The sequence below is a fragment of the Microcaecilia unicolor genome, chromosome 13, assembly GCF_901765095.1.
Source record: "Microcaecilia unicolor chromosome 13, aMicUni1.1, whole genome shotgun sequence".
NCBI classification, from domain to species: Eukaryota; Metazoa; Chordata; class Amphibia; order Gymnophiona; family Siphonopidae; genus Microcaecilia; species Microcaecilia unicolor.
In genome coordinates, this window is record NC_044043.1 from 22,708,717 (window position 1) to 22,729,944 (window position 21,228).

General features: G+C 44.5%; 1 protein-coding gene across 3 annotated transcripts in view; it reads right to left on the bottom strand.

Moving 5' to 3' along the window:
* The window catches only part of LOC115482473 (claudin-4-like), a 189,110-nt gene that overhangs the window by 70,422 nt on the left and 97,460 nt on the right, over nt 1-21,228 (bottom strand). Inside the window, exon 1 of one of the 3 annotated variants that reach the window (XM_030222246.1) lies at nt 464-552. The exons of 1 other annotated variant lie outside the window; for it this stretch is intronic. The gene's annotated coding sequence lies outside the window, so the exon portion shown is untranslated. Of the gene's footprint in view, nt 1-463; nt 553-21,228 lie in introns of those variants that run through there. One more of the 3 variants, XM_030222247.1, reaches the window with a different exon arrangement.

Sequence of the window (21,228 nt, forward strand, 5' to 3'; positions counted from 1 at the left end):
CCCCTTAATCTTCTGTGTACTTCTCTGCATTGAGACTGAATAGCTGATACTAGTGTCATTTAGAGTGTCATTGGCTCAGAATGAAACATTCCTCAGCATTGTGCAGCCATAAAACGCCTTGCTAACTTCCACCCACACTAGTTTTCTACCTCAGTCCCTGAGGTTACAAAAAAAAAATAATGATTTCTAATGAGGAAACTTGCGCTTATCTCTATGGTCTGCTGCCCCTGGTCTGTCTCTCACATGTGCTTAGAGGATGTAACTGCCTTATCACAGGGGTCTGCTTCTCTGACCAGTCTTGCTCCTTCAGAGATAACAAGCCAGTGTGCAACCCTAAATCCTTTACAGCAAAGTCCTAGCTCAGGCAGTCCAATGAGAATCACAGAGTAGGGTGACAGTTGCAAGGACTCAGTCCAGGCTCTGTCCCAGGTCCTTCCTACATGATAGAATCTGCCTTACTTACCTGCCCCGCATGGCCTCTCTCCATCCTCCTCCTCATCAGTCATCTGTTGCAGACAGCCTCTGGTCTTCCCCTCTGACTTTTATGAGAGAGGAAGCACTCTGTACTGCCTCTCTGCTTAATTCGTTCCACCCAGCCCTCATTAGCCAGCCATCATGTGCATCCTTTTAATAACTTTCACCAACCTCCCATCAGCAGCCATCATGCACAGCCTCTCCCTTTAAATCTTCTCATCTGATTCATGCACAACCTCTCCCTTTACATCTTCCCATCTGGCTCTCATCAGGGGGCCATCATGCATGCCATCTTTTCCAGTCCCTTTCCCTGTAACTCATGAAGAGCAATGCCAGTTGTGTTCAGGTCTTCCTAGCAGTTGCGTAGAGAAGTAGGCCTGGTGCTGTGAGGACAGCAGCTGGTTCCTATGCTCTGTGGGAGCACAGTCAGAGTGCTGAAATATACATCACTACTACTTACTACTACTTATCACTTCTATAGCGTTACAAGGCATACGCAGCGCTGTACACCATACATGAAAAGACAGTCCCTGCTCAAAGAGCTCACAATCTAAATAGGACAGGCAAACAGAAAGAACAACTAAGAGGTAAGGGAATTAAAGAGGTGGGGATAAAAGGGTATAGGGCAAGTGAGTAGTGGTTAGGAGTCAAAAGCAGCGTTAAAGAGGTGGACTTATAGAATCTCAATAGTAGCAACATTCCATGTAGAATCTGAAATAGTAGCAACAGAATCTCAATAGTAGCAACATTCCATCTAGAATCTCCAATAGTAGCAACAGAATCTACTACTACTTATCACTTCTATAGCGCTACAAGGCATACGCAGCGCTGTACACCATACACGAAAAGACAGTCCCTGCTCAAAGAGCTCACAATCTAAATAGAACAGACAAACAGACAGAACAACTAAGAGGTAAGGGAATTAAAGAGGTGGGGATAAAAGGGTATAGGGCAAGTGAGTAGTGATTAGGAGTCAAAAGCAGCGTTAAAGAGGTGGGCTTTTAGCCTGGATTTGAAAACAGCCAAAAACGTGGCTAGACGTACAGGCTCGGGAAGTCTATTCCAGGCGTGAGGTGCAGCGAGATAAAAGGAATGGAGTCTGGAATTTGCAGTACAGGAGAAGGGGACAGACAAGAGAGATTTATCCACAGAACAGAGTACTCGAGGGGGGGCATAGGGAGAGACAAGAGTGGAGAGGTGGTGCAGAGCGGTAGAGTGAATGCACTTATAGGTCAGTAAGAGAAGTTTGAATTGAATGCGTAAACGGATAGGGAGCCAGTGAAGTGACTTGAGGAGAGGACTAATGTGAGCATAGCGATTCTGGCATGAAAATGAGTCACGTAGCAGAGTTTTGGACTGATTGAAGAGAAGAGAGATGGCGAAGTGGAAGGCCGGTGAGAAGCAGGTTGCAATAATCTAGGCGAGAGGTGATAAGAGTGTGGATAAGGGTTCTGGTAGAGTGCTCAAAGAGGAAGGGACGGATTTTGCTGATGTTATAGAGAAAGAAACAACAGGTTTTAGCAATCTGCTGAATGTGAGCAGAGAAGGAGAGAGAGGAGTCGAAGATGACCCCAAGGTTACGAGCTGATGAGACAGGGAGAATGAGAGTGCCATCCACAGAAATAGAGAAAGGGGGGAGAGGAGAGGTGGGTTTAGGGGGAAAGATGAGAAGCTGGGCTTTCAGTCTGGACTTTCCAAGGACTGGGTATGCGGAAATTCACAGGTAATTTTGTGTCAGAATCAGCCCCTGCTACAGCCAGGAAGGAAGATGGCTCACTGACAGAGCAGAGAGGAGAAAGAGAAGTCTATAGAACTCTGTCACCATGCTACTTGCCTTGTCTATATAACTCTGAGTGTTAATTAAAAATACTTTCAGCTCTGAGTCCTGGGAGTTACCATGCAAACACATGGCAGTCCTTTCGCTAGTATCAGCAGAGTCCAGCCCAATAACAGGAACATCCTGATCTGGGAACACAGCTCCAATCATCAGGCCCTGCTGCAGCCCAGTCCAGCCAGTTTTACAAACAGATTCTCAGAGCCTTAACAAAGCCTTCAGGATTGAGAGGGAAAAACTGGAACTTCACAATCTCTTCAGAGCTCTGCCCTTCATCTCCTCTGTCCCTACCATGATCCTCTTCGTCACGTTCCAGTACCTCCCTAATCCCTGCTTCTGGCTTTGAACATGTTTCTCACATCTCAGTTTCTCCCTAATAACTCTCTCTTGTTTTACAGCCCTCTCACACCTCAGTGTCTTCCTAATCGCTTTCTCTGGCTTTGAACCCCTCTTTCACACCTGAGTGTCTCCCTTATCTTCTCTCTCATGCCATTCATCTATCTCTGATCCCCTCTTTCACATCCAAGTGTTTCCCCAAACCTCTCTATTAGATAAACTAGACCATTGTCTAAGGAGACCAGTTTCCAGGACCTGGCAAAGAGCAGCTACAGTCAAAGCAAAAAAATAAGAAAAGGTCCTGACAGCCAGACCAATTCAAAACTCAGTCAGCACAAGGAAGCTGGGTAATTTTCAAATAATCCATTTCCCAGGGCTTGCACACTGAGAGATTCTTATCTACCAGCTGTCTCTCCCCATGCAAGAGAGAAGCTGGATGTAATTCATACAACATGCTTAGTGATGCTGTTTATAATGGTAAAATCATGATAGCAATATAGTAGCTTGAAGAGGGTCATACAGCAAAATACAGCATAGGCAGTTTCCGTTCACAGAGGAGATATGCTGCAGACTAACTCTTACAGATGAATGGAAAGAGAAAGGAGAGGGGCAACTTGCCCAACATTCACAGAGGACAAGGCAAGCCAATAGAAAGAGTCACAAAAGAAACAGAAAGCTGGACATGTGCTCTAAAAGAGCCTAAAACAGGGAACTACAGGGTTTTGTAGGGCTTTTTTTGTTGTTGTTACATTTGTACCTTGTGCTTTCCCACTCATGTAAGGCTCAATGTGGCTTACATGGGGCAATGGAGGGTTAAGTGACTTGCCCAGAGTCACAAGGAGCTGTCTGTGCTGGGAATTGAACTCAGTTCCCCAGGACCAAAGTCCACCACACTAACCGCTAGGCCACTCCTCCACTGTTGCTACTATTTGAGATTCTACATGGAATGTTGCTATTCCACTAGCAACATTCCATGTAGAAGTTGGCCCTTGCAGATCACCAATGTGGCCTCGCAGACTCACAGAAACAGAAGCCTGCGCAGCCTTCTACATGGAATGTTGCTAGTGGAATAGCAACATTCCATGTAGAATCTCCAATAGTATCTATTTTATTTTTGTTACATTTGTACCCTGCGCTTTCCCACTCATGGCAGGCTCAATGCGGCTTACATGGGGCAATGGAGGGTTAAGTGACTTGCCCAGAGTCACAAGGAGCTGCCTGTGCCTGAAGTGGGCATCAAACTCAGTTCCCCCAGGACCAAAGTCCACCACCCTAACCACTAGGCCACTCCTTCCTCTAATTCAAAGGCACAACCTTCTTTAAAGATACAGGCAATGTAATCTGTCACAAACAATGCTTAACATATATATACCTAGACCCATGCAAATGGGTACTTCTGCATCGCCATCTATTTTTTGATATTTGTTTTTGTTTTAGGTTTGTCCAGATATGTAAAGGGTTTTAGTATTATGTATTGATCTGGTGTACACATATGGGGCATAGCTACAGGTGGGCCTGGGTGGGCCCGGGCCCGGGCCCAGGCCCACCCAGTCTCAGTGATCACCAATCAGGTGCCAGCTGCCCTCCACATCACATGGCTGCTCCAATTGCCTAGCTCAGTCAGCTGTGTGTAGAAAGTACTGAAACAAATCTTGTGAGCTGAGCCCTGCAGCTCTGGTGTTATTTTTATTTTTTTTTAATTTACCAGCACTACAACAGACTTTCAGCAAGCAAAGTAGCAGCCCTCCTGCTGCACTGCCCTGTTTGCTACTTTCCTCTGCTCTGGACTCTGGAGTCAGGCATCGGGGTCTTTGTTTAGTTCGCTCTCTGCTGTGCTGTTAAAGTGCTTACCTCCATCGCTGCTCTGCTTCCCTTCCTAATGGGCAAAAGGTAAAAAAACAGCAATTCCTTTTAGTGTTTGCTCACTGTTTGTTTGCTGATCCTGCACAGCTCAGGTCTCAGTCAGCCCCCATCAGGACCCAAACCTGCTGAAAAGTCAGGGAGTCAGAAGTCCCAGAGGCCGGTGCTGCACTGAACTTAGCAGCTGGGGAAATCTGGGCACTCATTATTATCCTCCAGCCCCAGGCACCAGGAGTGAGTCAGTAGCCACTGTATCTGCATTGGATTGAAGTCTACTCCCCCCATTGCCAACCTCAGCCACTGCTAGGAGCCAACTTGGGCCTTCTCCCCAACACTGAACCACGTGCACACTGATTGGGGCTGTAGACTTCTCTGAAATCTACAGGACACTTTCTCTGCACTGGACTCGGGTAAAAAAAAAAAAAAAGAAAAGAAAAACAGTTTTATATTTAATGGTGGTGGGCTTCTGGGTGCGTGTGGTCTTCACAATGTTCAGTTTAAAGAAAGCTGTATATTTCCTGTTGGTGGACTTCTGCGTGGGGGTGGGGGTGAGCTCTGCAGTGGCCAGGTTAAAAAAAAAAAAAAATATATATATATATATTTTATGTTGGGCTTCTGGTTGGGGTTGGGTGATTGGGAAGGGAAAAGGGGATGTTAGACTACGGGGAAGAGAGAGGGAAGGGCAGGACTGTTACCACACTATGAGGAGTAGATAGAGGTGGGCTGATGCTGAGCTATGGGGGGGGAGGGGAAGGACAGGGCTGATGCTGAGCTATGGGGGGGGAGGGGAAGGACAGGGCTGATGCCGAGCTACAAGGAGGGATGGGGAAAGGGGTAGTCAAGGGTAGGGCTGATGCTGGGGTATGAAGGGCAGGGCTGCAGAGATGCCAAGTTATTCAGTTTCAGGCTGGAGATTTTGGGGCAGTTCTGGTTTTGAACTTTTATCCCAAAACAGTGTGGGATTTGTAGTGCCCATTGAGTGCTTCGAGTCCCATAATGCAACAGAATGGAGTGGGCAGAAATGCAGGACAGCCCCAAAATTTCCAGCCTGGAACTGGGTAACTTGGCATCTCGGGGGCTGATGCTGGGCTACTGGACAATTCCTAATTTTTGATCCTTTATTCTGTAATTGGTGAGAGTTGTTCTGTGTTCTGGCATGTGCTTTGTGTGGGGACCTATATCAATCTGACTTGTCTGGCTTTTACAATGGGACATATATTGCTGTTGTGTATATTCACTGCTGCCTTTTTAAAGGTACTGTTATTGATATTTGTGTGTTCAGAATTGATGGTGTTAAGGTTTGCTACATAGGCTCTAAGAAGCTTCATAAGATTTAATGTTACTTCTCAAAGTATCTGGCAGGGAAGGGATTTTGACAATGTTGCTATTACTGAGGTCCTACCAGAATTTGAATACACTTTTTTTTCAGTGGAAAACTGTAAGAGGAAACATCTTAGCTGTGGACTATGACAGATCCACCAAATATTTTTAGGCCAGTGTCCAATTTGCCATTTTGATCTAAAGTTTTAAAAAAGGTGGTTTTAACACAGTTTATAAAGCAAAGTTTGATGAATATGTGCCATTGCTATAATTATTTTGCAGGATACTGTGATGTGTGTTGAGATGTTTGCCATTATAGTAGACTTACGTCTGGTCAAGTTTAAGTGCTGTTTGTCTAGTAGTTGCCTAGAATTGTGGGCTAGTGCAGGATAGAAATTTTTAAAATAAATTTAAAATGGTGGTGTTCCATTAAGAGTGGAGGAGTGGCCTAGTGGTTAGGGTGGTGGACTTTGGTCCTGAGGAACTGAGTTCGATTCCCAGCACAGGCAGCTCCTTGTGACTCTGGGCAAGTCACTTAACCCTCCATTGCCTGCTGCATTGAGCCTGCCATGAGTGGGAAAGCGCAGGGTACAAATGTAACAAATAATAATATATATGCAGTTTATGTTGACAGAGGACAACTGTTGGGCAAATTATTTACTTATCCTTTATCAAGTGCACTATAAGGCATTATTTTGTAATATCCCATGAAACACTACTCGTACCTGTATACATAGTGCCCACCCATATTAGCTCTGGGCCCACCCAAAATGTCAGGTCTGGCTACGCCACTGAAAACAGTATTCTTTCAGGTCCTTTTTCATCCATTTTAAGGCAGTTTTTATGTAGTAGTCATCAATTATAAATGTAACTTTGGTTTTGGTTCTGCCTTTGGCTTTATATCTTTTTAGTTTTTGAGATAATCAATAGGATTAAAAGAAAATAAAACATTGAAAAGAAAATAAGATGATACCTTTTTATTGGGCATAACTTAATACATTTTTTGATTAGCTTTCGAAGGTAGCCCTTCTTCGTCAGATTGGAAATAAGCAAATGTTGGTAGATGACAGTATATATAAGTGAAACATCAAAGCATTCCAGTGACAGTAACAGGATGGGGTGGATAGGTGAGAGACAGGAAGAGTCGGGTGGATGAGGGACAGGGAGATATGCATGGAGATAGAAGGGTGACAAAGCAGTACAATTTTATGGATTATAATGGGCTAGAAAACCCAGATCTTTAAGTCCTGTCTGGTGGGTGTCAAAATATTTAATCATTCTGACTTTAAAGGTCTTACGTTCCTGTATTGTTTTAAAGTTCCCTTTTAGGATTCTTACCATAAAATCACTGGTACAGTGTTCTGGTTTTGTAAAGTGTTGTCCCACAGAAGTGACATCCTGGTTGGTACTAGCATTTTTCATATGGTGTCTATGTAAATTAAATCTCTTTAGCATCCGAGTAGTTTCTCCTGGGTTCGATTCCCACTGCAGGCACAGGCAGCTCCTTGTGACTCTGGGCAAGTCACTTAACCCTCCATTGCCCCAGGTACAAATAAGTACCTGTATATAATATGTAAGCCACATTGAACCTGCTATGAGTGGGAAAGCGCGGGGTACAAATGTAAAAAAAAAAAAATGCAGCACCCTTCACTGCATTTTTTACACTGAATGATATATACCACATTGGAAGATGAGCATGTGAAAGATTCCTTAATGTTGAATATTTTTCCTTTGTGAATGACCATGGGGTCCTGTGAAATGTTTTGGCATAGTTTGCAGCTGGGTATACTACTACTACTACTACTATTTAGCATTTCTATAGTGCTACAAGGCGTATGCAGCGCTGCACAAACATGGAAGAAAGACAGTCCCTGCTCAAAGAGCTTACAATCTACTAGACAAAAAATAAATAAAGTAAGCAAATCAAATCAATTAATGTGAACGGGAAGGAAGAGAGGAGGGTAGGTGGATGCGAGTGGTTACGAGTCAAAAGCAATGTTAAAGAGGTGGGCTTTCAGTCTAGATTTAAAGGGCCAAGGATGGGGCTCAGGAAGTTTATTCCAGGCGTAGGGTGCAGCGAGACAGAAGGCGCGAAGTCTGGAGTTGGCAGTAGTGGAGAAGGGAACAGATAAGAAGGATTTATCCATGGAGCGGAGTGCACGGGAAGGGGTGTAGGGAAGGACGAGTGTGGAGAGATACTGGGGAGCAGCAGAGTGAGTACATTTATAGGTTAGTAGAAGAAGTTTGAACAGGATGCAAAAATGGATAGGGAGCCAGTGAAGGGTCTTGAGGAGAGGGGTAGTATGAGCAAAGCGACCCTGGCGGAAGATGAGACGGGCAGCAGAGTTTTGAACCGACTGGAGAGGGGAGAGGTGACTAAGTGGAAGGCCAGCAAGAAGCAGATTGCAGTAGTCTAAATGAGAGGTGACAAGGGTGTGGATAAGGGTTTTGGTAGAGTGCTCGGAAAGAAAGGGGCGGATTTTACGGATGTTGTAAAGAAAGAAACGACAGGTCTTGGCAATCTGCTGGATATGAGCAGAGAAGGAGAGAGAAGAGTCAAAGATGACCCCAAGGTTTCGAGGGAGAATGAGAGAGCCATCAACAGAAATAGAAAACGGGGGGAGCGGGGAGGTGGGTTTGGGGGGGAAAATGAGAAGCTCGGTTTTGTAAGGATATATTGTAAGGATGTGTGTCATTCTCTTCTTTTTGAGTCTGTGTTGGGAGCTTACTTCTAATTAGCTTGTGTTTTAAGTTGGGTGGCTGTCGGAAGGCCAGCATTGGTGGGGATGGGAATATCTCCTTCAGTAATTCATCCTCCTGGAGTAGAGGCTGTAGATCTTTTATGATTTTTCTTAATTTTTCCAGCTCTGGGTTGTATGTCACTATAAAGGGGATTCTGTCTGTGGCTTTCTTTTCTTTGTACTGTAGCAGATTCTCCCTGGGTGTTTTGAGGGAGGAGGCAATATTCCTGGAGATTATTTTGGGGTTGTAGCCTTTCTGTTTGAAGGATGCAGTCAGGATTTCAAGGTGTCTGTCTCTATCCCCTGGGTCAGAGCAGATACGGTGGTATCTTGTGGTTTGGCTGTAAATAATGGATCTTTTTGTATGTGAAGGATGGAAGCTGGAGTTGTGGAGGTAGCTGCATCTGTCTGTGGGTTTCTTGTATATAGATGTTTGTATATAGCCTTCACTGATTGAGACTGTGGTGTCCAAAAAATTGACTTTTTCTGGGGAGTAGTCAATTTTGAATCTGATTGTAGGATGGTATGTATTGAGGGAACTGTAAAATTGGTTCAGTGTTTTTTCCCCCTTAGTTCAAATCATAAAAATGTCATCGATGTACCAGTAGTATTTTAGGGGTTTGGTCTGCTATTTATTCAGAAATCTCTCTTCCAGTCCTGGTGCCCATTGCAGTGCCCATGATTTGTAGGTAGATATCATTGTTAAAGTGGAAATAGTTGTGAGTTAGAATAAATTTGATTAATTTTGTAATAGTTTCTGGTGAGTATTGATGGTCCAGTGTGGATTTTTTTAGGAGTCTTCCACATGCAGCTATGCCATTCGCATGGGGAATGTTGCTGTATAGTGATTCTACATCCATCGTGACCAGAAGGGTACCTGGTGGTAATTGCTTGATATTTTTCAATTTATTCAGAAAGTCTGTGGTGTCTTGTATGAAGCTGTTTGTCTTGTGCACGAGAGGTTTCAGAATCCCCTCTATAAGTCTAGATATTTCCTCCGTGAGTGTGCCAATACCCGATATGATTGCACTTAGGGAATAGAAATCCTCGGGAGACCTATGTGTTAGGCGGGGAGAATCTGATAGGTACTGACGGGGAGAGGGATCTTGGGGTGATAGTATCTGAGGATCTGAAGGTGACGAAACAGTGTGACAAGGCGGTGGCCGTAGCTAGAAGGTTGTTAGGCTGTATAGAGAGAGGTGTGACCAGCAGAAGAAAGGAGGTGTTGATGCCCCTGTATAAGTCGTTGGTGAGGCCCCACCTAGAGTATTGTGTTCAGTTTTGGAGGCCGTACCTTGCGAAGGATGTAACAAGAATCGAAGCGGTTCAAAGAAAAGCTACAAGAATGGTATGGGATTTGCGTTACAAGATGTATGAGCAGAGACTTGATGACCTGAACATGTATACTCTGGAAGAAAGGAGAAACAGGGGTGATATGATACAGATGTTCAAATATTTGAAAAGTATTAATCCGCAAACGAACCTTTTCTGGAGGTGCGAAGGCGGTAGAACGAGAGGACATGAAATGAGATTGAAGGGGGGCAGACTCAAGAAAAATGTCAGGAAGTATTTTTTCACGGAGACAGTAGTGGATGCTTGGAATGCCCTCCCTCGGGAGGTGGTGGAAATGAAAATGGTAACAGAATTCAAACACGCGTGGGATAAACATAAAAGAATCCTGTTCAGAAGGAATGGATCCTAAGGAGCTTAGCCGAGATTGGGTGGCAGAGCCGGTGGCAGGAGGCGGGGATAGTGTTGGGCAGACTTACACGGTCTGTGCCCTTAAAAGGACAGGTACAAATCAAGGTAAGGTATACACAAAAAGTAGCACATATGAGTTTATCTTGTAGGGCAGACTGGATGGACCATGCAGGTCTTTTTCTGCCGTCATTTACTGTGTTACTATGATTGGTCTGCCAGGGTTTCCAGGTTTGTGGATTTTGGGTAGCATGTAAATTGTGCCCACAGAGGGCTGGTTTGGTATGAGTTTCTTCAGATGTGGCCATACTTGTTTAGGAAATGTTCTGATAAGGTTTTTCAGCTGTTTTGTAAAATCCTGTGTGGGATCCTCAGTTAGTTTCCTATAGTATGTATTGTCTGAGAACTGTCTGTGCCCTTCTTCAATGTATTTGAGGTAAATTGTGTACATCCTGTTTGGGATTTTTCTGTAACGATGGTTTTGAGAAATATCTTTTTTGTGGATATATGTTGTGAAGTTAAATAGGTTAGTTCTGATCCTGTATGTTTCTTTTACAATAGCTTTCCTTTATACTTCGTCTTTATACTTTTTCTTTCACATTCACATATTTTATCTTTTGGAATATGGAAAAAGATCTATTTTTTCACTTTTTTGATAGATGCATGCATGCAAAACGTAGTTTTATACTTGCACCTTTGTGTGGAATTAATTTCTACATTAGCTATAATACAGTCACAATATTTATATATTGATGTAATATTTTGAGGTTTGTTTTATGGTACTATATTGTTTTTGGCACCTTTATAAAATAATTTTTGTACATCTGAATTTTATGGCACATTATCTCTTTTGCATGCACTCATTGTAGTACTGTTCAATTTTTAAAGTGAATTTTCTAATGTATGTTTATTTTTTTTATATCATGTATCAGTTTTTTTATGTCTTTTTGTTTTTATGCATTTCATGTATGTAGATACTCAGACTCCGCAAAGCAGGCATAATATTGCCGAAACATGGGATCATATCGAATCCACTGTATTTGTTCTTTGGCAGTAAGACTTTTACCTATCTACCTCTGGGGTCTTGCCAGGTTTGATTGCCCTGCGTCCCTTCCATACTTCATTGTTTGTCAGGTGTCAGCGATTGAAGATGTCATCACATACATAGTAACATAGTAGATGACGGCAGAAAAAGACCTGCACGGTCCATCCAGTCTGCCCAACAAGATAACTCATATTAGCTGCTTTTTGTGTATACCCTACTTTGATTTGTACCTGTGCTCTTCAGGGCACAGACCATATAAGTCTGCCCAGCACTATCCCCGCCTCCCAACCACCAGCCCCTCCTCCCAACCACCGGCTCTGGCACAAACTGTATAAGTCTGCCCAGCACTATCCTCACCTCCCAACCACCAGCCCTGCCTCCCAACCAACATCTGTGACGTCTCTGTATAGTAGCGAAGGTTCAAGAAGGCGTTCTTTGCTTGAGGCTGGTTAGTCCATGAAGTTGAACTATTCTGGCAAGGGTTTTCCAGCAGATTGTTAGTATAATTTGGACTCCTGAAAAAGAAGCAAAATGAGGGTCTTTGGGTCTGCCTTTTCCACTTTTTGATGATTGTTCCCTGACGTTTGATTTTTGAGATGTGTTTTTGGGACTATTGAACTTTTATTGAGCCAGTTTTTGGGCAATATTGTGATTGTTTTCTGAACTATTGTTTTGGGCATGTTTTGAGCACAGTTTAGAATCAATTTGGAACACCATGGTGTGTAGTCTATTTATATTATAGAGGAACCCAAGGATGTAAGAAATGATGATTCATTCTTCAGTGGATGAGATCTTGCTATAGGTTCTAATCACTTAGATGATTTGTAGCACCGGTGAGTGCTCATTCGTCACATGTGATACTAACCAGCTTATTTTCGAAAGAGAAAGACGCCCATATTTTGACCCAAATCGGGAGATGGGCGCCTTTCTCCCGTGGGCGCCCAAATCGGTATAATCGAAAGCCGATTTTGGGCGCCTCCAACTGCAATCTGTTGCGGGAACGGACAAAGTTGATGGGGGCGTGTTGGAGGCGTGGTGAAGGTGGGACTGGGGCGTGTTTATCGGCCGAGGAGAGATGGGCGCGCTCGGCCGATAATGGAAAAAAGAAGGGCGCCGGAAGCGAGAATTTGGGTCACTTTTTCTGGACCCTTTTTTCTCATGAACAAGTCCCCAAAAAGTGTCCCAACTACCCAGATGACCACCCCAGTGGTCACTAACCCCCTCCCACCCAAAAAAAAGAACTTTAAAAACTTTTTTTTTCCAGCCTGTATGCCAGCCTCAAATGTCATACCCAGCTCCATCACAGCAGTATACAGGTCCCTGGAGCAGTTGTTAGTGGGTGCAGTGGACTTCAGCCAGGTGGACCCAGGCCCATACCCCCCCTACCTGTTACACTTGTGCTGGTAAATGTGAGCACTCCAAACCGCCCCCAAAACCCACTGTACCCACATCTAGGTACCCCCCTTCAGCCATAAGTGCTATGGTAATGGTGTAGAGTTGTGGGCAGTGGGTTTTGGGGGGGATTTTGGGGGCTCAGCACCCAAGGGAAGGGAGCTATGGACTTGGGAGGTATTTAAAAAAAAACATTTTAATTGTTACAAGTGCCCCCTAGGGTTGGTGTCCTGGCATGTGAGTGGGACCAGTGCACTACGAATCCTGGCCCCTCCCATGACCAAATGCCTTGGACTTGTTCATTTTTGAGCTGGGTGCCTTCGGTTTACATTATCGCTGAAAAACGATACCACCCAGCTCGAATCCGCACAAATCCGATGCATTTGCCCAGCACAAACCATATTATCGAAACAAAAGATGGACACCCATCTTTTTCGAAAATACGGTCTGTCCCGCCCCTTCACGTACCCGTCCTCGGAGATAGACTTCCATGGTGATGGGCGTTCGATTATGCCCCTCTAAGGGTCCACTTTTACCCTCTTAAATATTTTTTGTGTAAAAATAGTGTTAATAGCTAGACTGCCCCATGGTTGTTATCAAATTTTGACTGAAAAGCTTGTTTGATTGTATGATTTTGTATCTCTTCGTAGAGTTGATTTTTATATGGGATTTTCCATGCAAGTGGGGGCAGAACACCTTCATTATGTATTAATATGTATTAATATACCAAACAAAATGTAAAATTGAAAAGTAAGCTACATAAGTACATAAGTATTGCCATACTGGGAAAGACCAAAGGTCCATCAAGGCCAGCATCCTGTTTCCAACAGTGGCCAATCCAGAACACAAGTACCTGGCAGAAACTCAAATAGTAGCAACATTCCATGTAGAACTCCAAAGAGTAGCAAGATTCTAGAATTCTAAAGAATAACAAGATTCCATGCAGAATTTCAAAGTGTAGCAACATTCCATGTAGAACCCCAAAGAGTAGCAAGATTACATTCAGAATCCTAAGTACATAAGTGTTGCCATACTGGGAAAGACCAAAGGTCCATCAAGCCCAGCATCCTGTTTCCAACAGTGGCCAATCCAGATCACAAATACCTGGCAGAAACTCAAATAGTAGCAACATTCCATGTAGAACTCCAAAGAGTAGCAAGATTCTAGAATTCTAAAGAATAACAAGATCCATGCAGAATTTCAAAGTGTAGCAACATTCCATGTAGAACCCCAAAGAGTAGCAAGATTCCATTCAGAATCCTAAGTACATAAGTGTTGCCATACTGGGAAAGACCAAAGGTCCATCAAGCCCAGTATCCTGTTTCCAAAAGTGGCCAATCCAGGTCACAAGTACCTGGCAAGATCCCAAAAAAGTACAAAACATTTTATACTGCTTATCCCAATGATTTCTTTTTATGGGTTTGTTCTGGAGAGGTGGGTTTGGCATGATCATGATTATTAAGTTTAATCAGAATCTCAGGACAGGGAGGTTAAGTTCTTTGGGATTAGGGGGAAGCAAGACTGAAGTCACCTAGGACACTAATTCCCTTGCACCAGCCCTGTTTCTCTCCCACCAGATCCTCTCTCTGATCCCTTCTCTCACATCCAAGTGTCTCTTGGATCCCATCTCTCACACCATGCTTCTGTCCCTGATCTCCTCTCTCACACTGGAGTGTCTCTCCTGCCCCCCCCCCACACGCATCTGTCTCCCTGATTTTGTGTCTCACACTTAAGTGTCTATAAGATCCCCTCTCACGCCCAAATGTCTCCCTGATCTCTTCTCTCACACTGAACTGTCTCTCTGATCTCCCCTCTTTCATCCAAGTGTGTCCCTGATCCCCTCTCTCATACTCAAGTGTCTGTCTGATCCCCTCTCTGAGTGTCTCTCTAATCTCTTTTCTCACACTTGAGTGTCTCTTTGTTCTCCTCTCTGACACCTGAATGTCTCTCTGATAGTTTATAGTTTATTGAGATTTGCTATACCGCTTAAGACTAACTTGCAGACCACAGTGGTGTACAAAATCAAAAAGCACAGAAAAGGAAAAGAACTACAATAAGTTGAAGGAAAGAAATGCACACATACATCATGCTAAAGAGTAAAGATAAGATAGAGTAGAAAAAGGGTAATAGTACAAAGCCTGAGGGGGAGGGAGGATTGGAGAGAATGGATAGTAGCATACAGGGCAAGGACAGTCAGCTTAGTGGCTAACAGGACCAAATGCTTGGGTAAAAAGCCAGGCCTTAAGCCCTGCTTTAAAATTTTTGATTGAAGTGCCTTGCTCAGACAAGTGGTGATGGAACCCACAAGGGAAGGGTCGATGCTGGATCTAGTGCTCACAAATGGGGGTAGTGTTTCCATTATGTGTTAGGTGGCGAGAATCTGATAGGTACGGACGGGGAAAGGGATCTTGGGGTGATAGTATCTGAGGATTTGAAGGCGACGAAACAGTGTGACAAGGCAGTGGCTGTATCTAGAAGGTTGTTAGGCTGTATAGAGAGAGGTGTGACCAGCAGAAGAAAGGGAGTGTTGATGCCCCTGTATAAGTCGTTGGTGAGGCCCCATCTGGAGTATTGTGTTCAGTTTTGGAGGCCGTATCTTGCTAAGGATGTAAAAAGAATCGAAGCGGTGCTAAGAAAAGCTACGCGAATGGTATGGGATTTGCGTAACAAGACGTATGAGGAGAGACTTGCTGACCTGAACATGTATACCCTGGAGGAAAGGAGAAACAGGGGTAATATGATACAGACGTTCAAATATTTGAAAGGTATTAATCCGCAAACGAACCTTTTCCGGAGATACGAAGGCAGTAGAACGAGAGGACATGAAATGAGATTGAAGGGGGGCAGACTCAAGAAAAATGTCAGGAAGTATTTCTTCACGGAGAGAGTGGTGGATGCTTGGAATGCCCTCCCGCGGGAGGTGGTGGAGATGAAAACGGTAACGGAATTCAAACAGGCGTGGGATAAGCATAAAGGAATCCTGTGCAGAAGGAATGGATCCTCAGGAGCTTAACCGAGATTGGATAGCAGAGCTGGTAGTGGGAGGCGGGGCTGGAGGTTGGGAGGCGGGGATAGTGCGGGGCAGACTTATACGGTCTGTGCCAAAGCCGGTGGTTGGGAGGCGGGGCTGGTGGTTGGGAGGTGGGGATAGTGCTGGGCAGACTTATATGGTCTGTGCCCTGGAGAGCACAGGTACAAATCAAAGTAGGGTATACACAAAAAGTAGCACACATGAGTTGTCTTGTTGGGTAGACTGGATGGACCGTGCAGGTCTTTTTCTGCCGTCATCTACTATGTTACTATGTATGTTACTATCCGAGTGGGTGCCCACCTATGTAATAGTGCTCATCACACAGTATGGTTTGATATAAGGGCGAAGGCGGAGTGCGGATGCACAATACTCAAGTACTGGATTTCAGACGTACTGATTTTGAAAAATGGGGGCATACCTGAAGAAGGAGCTGTTGGTGTGGGAAGGCGCAGGAGATGTGGAAAAAACAGAGGTCCAAGTTAAAGGCTGCTCTAAATATGACGACTGATCTTTTTGTGAGGAAAGTAAATAAAAACAAGAGAAGCAGGAAGCCTATATGGTTCTCCAAACAAGTAGCTGAAAAAATAAGAGCAAAAGAGGCTTTGTTCAAGAAATACAAAAGAACGCAACGAGAGGATCACGGAAAAGATTATCGGATTAAACTCAAAGAAGTGAAGAGGGAAATACGGCTAGTGAAAGCGCAAGCGGAAGAAAAAATGGCTAAAGATGTAAAGAGAGGTGACAAGACATTTTCAGATATATTGGAGAAAGAAGAAGAGATAGGAATGGAATTGCGAAGACTGAAAGATAATGAGAATGGCTATGTGGAGAGTAATGAAGATAAAGCGAACGTGCTAAACAATTATTTTTCTTCAGTGTTCACGGAGGAAAATCCTGGAGAAGGACCGCGGTTGGCTGCCGAGGGAACGTCTGGGAATGGAGTGGATACTGTGCCGTTTACGGAAGAAAGAGTTTATAAACAGCTTGAGAATCTGAAGGTGGACAAAGCTACGGGGCCGGATGGGATACATCCCAGGATACTGAAGGAGCTCAGAGAGGTCCTGGCGGGACCTCTTAAACATTTATTTAATATATCTTTAGAGACGGGAGAGGTTCCGCGGGATTGGAGACGAGCGGATGTGGTCCCTCTTCACAAAACTGGAGACAGAGAAGAAGTGAGAGGTGCGGATTTCATATTCTCATAGGATGTTTCAGCTAAATTCTAGAACAGATTGTAATTCTCAGGGGGTCATTTATTATTGTGTGATATGCCCTTGTGGGATTTACTATATTGGGCAGTTTTCTAGGAAGATAAGGGTGTGGATTGGTGAGCATGTGAGTAACATCAGAACCGATAAGAAGGAAGCTCCCTTGTCTGCCCACTAGTATAAGTAACAGCACCGCATATCGGATTTGCAGTTTGTGGGTGCTGTTGCATCCACATAGAAGTGGGATCATTAACCCTGATTGGCTGATTATGAAAGAACAGAGATTGATTTACACCTGGAACACGACCCAGCCGGGGGGGGGGGCTTAATAAGGAGATTGAGTGGGATAAGTAAGGCGGGACCCGCCCTCTATGGTATATAAAGCAGATAGAGAGTGTATGAATGAAAGAGAGTTCGTGTCTCTATGATTTGGGTCTCCACCCACCGGAAACGGTTGCCATGCTGTATGAAGTTATTTTACAGATCGAAGTAGTGCAATATATTGGCAGGATATACGCAGTGGGCAAGTTAAACTATGAAGCGTTGCTTGATATGAAATAATGGGGTTTATATGTTTATGCTTGTAGGAAATTAAATTGTGAGCCTTTTGAGAAAGTTTTATGCGAAACTCGGCCAGAGTCAAGGCTGCACATTGATGAAGTTTTAATCATCAGCAAAGGACAACTGCTCCACGTACCCATTTGATTTCCAGTCATTTGTCAGTAGGAACCAATTGTGGACTTACCTAGAAGGAACATTAATGAATTGAGGGCATTTGACCATGACGGGCTAAATATAAAAAGGTGTGGACTTAGAAGGGATGAAGTCCGTCTGAAAAGATCACGAGGTGGAAAGGCACTCTACCCTGAGGGAGCCGTTAAGGCTATTGAACATGGAATATGTAATTAGCAACCGGTTACGTCATAATCGATATGTCCTAAGGGGTTTGTGAATGAGTGAAGGAGTGTGTGTTTTTGAATGGGGGTGAAGGGTTATCTCTTTGCTGAATGAATATGGTGACTATCTAATATAATAATTCGCACCTCCAACGTTCTGAAGCTGACTCCGTGGCAGTGAAGCCGTGTAGTGTTCCTGGGGTTCGTAATCGCCCTGCCCTCGAGGGATATCTGTATAGTTGCCAGGGAAACAAAACGCAACGTCAGAAGGAGAAGGGACCAACCACAGGCAATCGCACTCGCTCTCACTGCCCCGCCCTCGGAGGGAAGAGAAGGCTGCATAGCAACCCGCAAACGTTACTCCGTCCCAAACAGCAGCAACTGAGTCCCGGCCGTCATAGGTCTCTACCGAGCCACCCAGCGATTCTCCTCTCTCCCATGGCCCCCCCTCCAGCCACCCAGTGATTCTCCTCGCTCCCCTGATTATCTCTGTCGAAGCGGCCGCGTCATTGAAAGCCCTGCCCATCTCCAGCCTTCCCTTCAAGTTTGTTCCCTCAGAGTCCCACCTTCTGATGTCACTTCCTCTTTCCGTGAGGGCGGGACTCTGAGGGAATGAACTGGACGGGAAGGCTAGAGATGGGCAGGGCTTTCAATAATGCGGCCGCTTCGACAGAGGTAATCAGGGGAGCGAGGAGAATCACTGGGTGGCTGGAGGGGGGGCAGGGGAGAGAGAAGAATCGCTGGGTGGCGGGAGGGGGGGGAACGGGAGAGAATTGCTAGGTGGCTGGAGGGGGGCAGGGGAGCGAGGAGAATCACTGGGTGGCTGGAGGGGGAGCAGGGGAGAGAGGAGAATCACACACAATCTCTCTCTCACAGACACACTCGCACCCAGTCTCACTCTCTCTGTCACACACACACTCGCACATTCACTCTCTCTCACACAATCACTCTCACACACACTCAAACATACATACTCCAAGGAAAACCTTGCTAGCGCCCATTTCATTTGTGTCAGAAACGGGCCTTTTTTTACTAGTGATTGTATAAATACATAGGGATAAGTTGTATTGTTATGGGGTAATTGCATCAAGTTGAATGAATAAATAACTTTATTCAGTTCAAGTAACCTTGATGAGTTTTGATTTGTCCACATCATATATAAGATACAATAAGAATAATTATAGTGCATTTAAATCAGAGACCCTGTGCATTTTGGAGTATGATTTAGCACAGGTACTTATAAGGGGTTTTCCCGGATAAGATAATTAGTTAAAATTTCATGCCAAGAAGTGTAGAGTGATGCACTTGGGGTGCAAAAAACCCAAAAGAGAGATACTGAATAGGAGGGGAGAAATTAGTAAGCTCGAATCAGGAGAGAGACCTTGGGGTGTTGGTGTCTGAGGATCTAAAGGTGAAGAAACAACGCGACAAGACGACGACCGTGGCCAGAAGGATGCTAGGCTGCATAGAGAGGGGCATAACCAGCAGAAGAAAGGAGGTGTTGATGCCCCTCTTCAAGTCGTTGGTGAAGCCCCACTTGGAGTTTAGTACTGTGTTCAGTTTTGGAGGCCGTATCTTGCTAAAGATGTAAAAAGACTGGAAGCAGTGCAAACAAAAGCTACGAAAATGGTATAGGATTTGCGTTGCAAACCATACGAGGAGAGACTTGCTGAACTGAACATGTATACCTTGGAGGAAAGGAGAAACAGGGGTGACATGATACAGACGGTTCAAATATTTGAAAGGTATTTTAAACGGAAATTTATAAGCTAAATCTATATTGTCATCCATGTATTCATGTAATACCAATTTTTGTCTACTCCGGAATGGCGAATGCCATGACGGAATATTGTAAGCCACATGACTCACAGAATGTGGTACACATTTGGGAAACCAGTGACTGAAAAGTTAACCATTAATATGAAGGTTAATGGTGTGGGATACTACAGACATGAATTTGGACATCCGCTCCTGAAAACTTTGGAGGTGGGAGGAGTCTTAAAAACATCCATTCTCACAGACATACCATTTAATGTAGATGAAGTATCATACTGCTTCCAAGCACTAGCCACAGTCAAACGAGCCACACTGAAGCTGTGTTGGTCTAACTGTTGCTGAGTTCGTTGAACTTGAAGTACTGGCTTGTTAGAAGAGAAGGATCCCGGGTATCACAGTTCACAGCCATCATTGTACTTGAGCCTGAATTGTTTCCCGAAGGCCTTCACTTTATAACAAGATCACATATGTGCCTCATTGTTCCCCATTCACCACAACGCCAACACAGTGGTGATACAGTTGGAAAGACATGATTAAGGGCGTACTGGAATCAGGTACTGCTGATAGAGAACGTTAACACGGTTTCCTGAATATTGACAGCTGTAGAGGCTCGAGGCAAAGCCGCCTCAAAAGCGTCCCATTGGGAATCCTCATATTCAATTCCCAGCTCAGCCTCCCACTTACGACGATGCCCTGTACAATTAGGGATCGGGTGGCAGGGCTGGTGGCTGGGAGGCGGGGATAGTGCTGGGCAGACTTATACGGTCTGTGCCAAAGCCGGTGGTGGGAGGCGGGACTGGTGGTTGGGAGGCGGGGATAGTGCTGGGCAGACTTATACGGTCTGTGCCAGAGCCGGTGGCGGGAGGCAGGGATAGTGCTGGGCAGACTTATACGGTCTGTGCCAGAGCCGGTGGCAGGAGGCGGGGCTGGTAGTTGGGAGGCGGGAATAGTGCTGGGCAGACTTATACGGTCTGTGCCCTGAAGAGCACAGATACAAATCAAGTAGGGTATACACAAAAAGTAGCACATACGAGTTTATCTTGGTTGGGCAGACTGGATGGACCGTGCAGGTCTTTTTCTGCCATCATCTACTATGTTACTATGTTACATTGAGCCTGAAAATAGGTGGGAAAATGTGGGATACAAATACAACAAATAATAATAATAATTAATCCCAAATGAACCTTTTTTGGAGGCGGGAAGATGGTAGAACTAGAGGACATGAATTGAGGTTAAAGGGGGGCAGACCTCAGGACTAATATCAGGAAGTATTTTTCATGGAGAGAGGTGGTGGATATGTGGAATGCCCTCCCGCGGAAGATGGTGGAGATGAAATCGGTAATTTATTTATTTATTTATTTATTGCATTTGTATCCCACATTATCCCACCTCTTGCAGGCTCAATGTGGCTTACAATCATCATGGATACTGGAAGTAGAAGAGAATATACATTTGGTTTACAGAGGGTTATGGTTTACAAGGTGGTGAAATACATAATAGTATTAAAGCAGCAGACATTATAAGACAATACTGGAAGTTTTAGAGATTGGGAAGTTTACTCGGTGTTGATCTGTGTGATATAGCTTGTCAAAGAGAGAGGTTTTCAGTAATGGAATT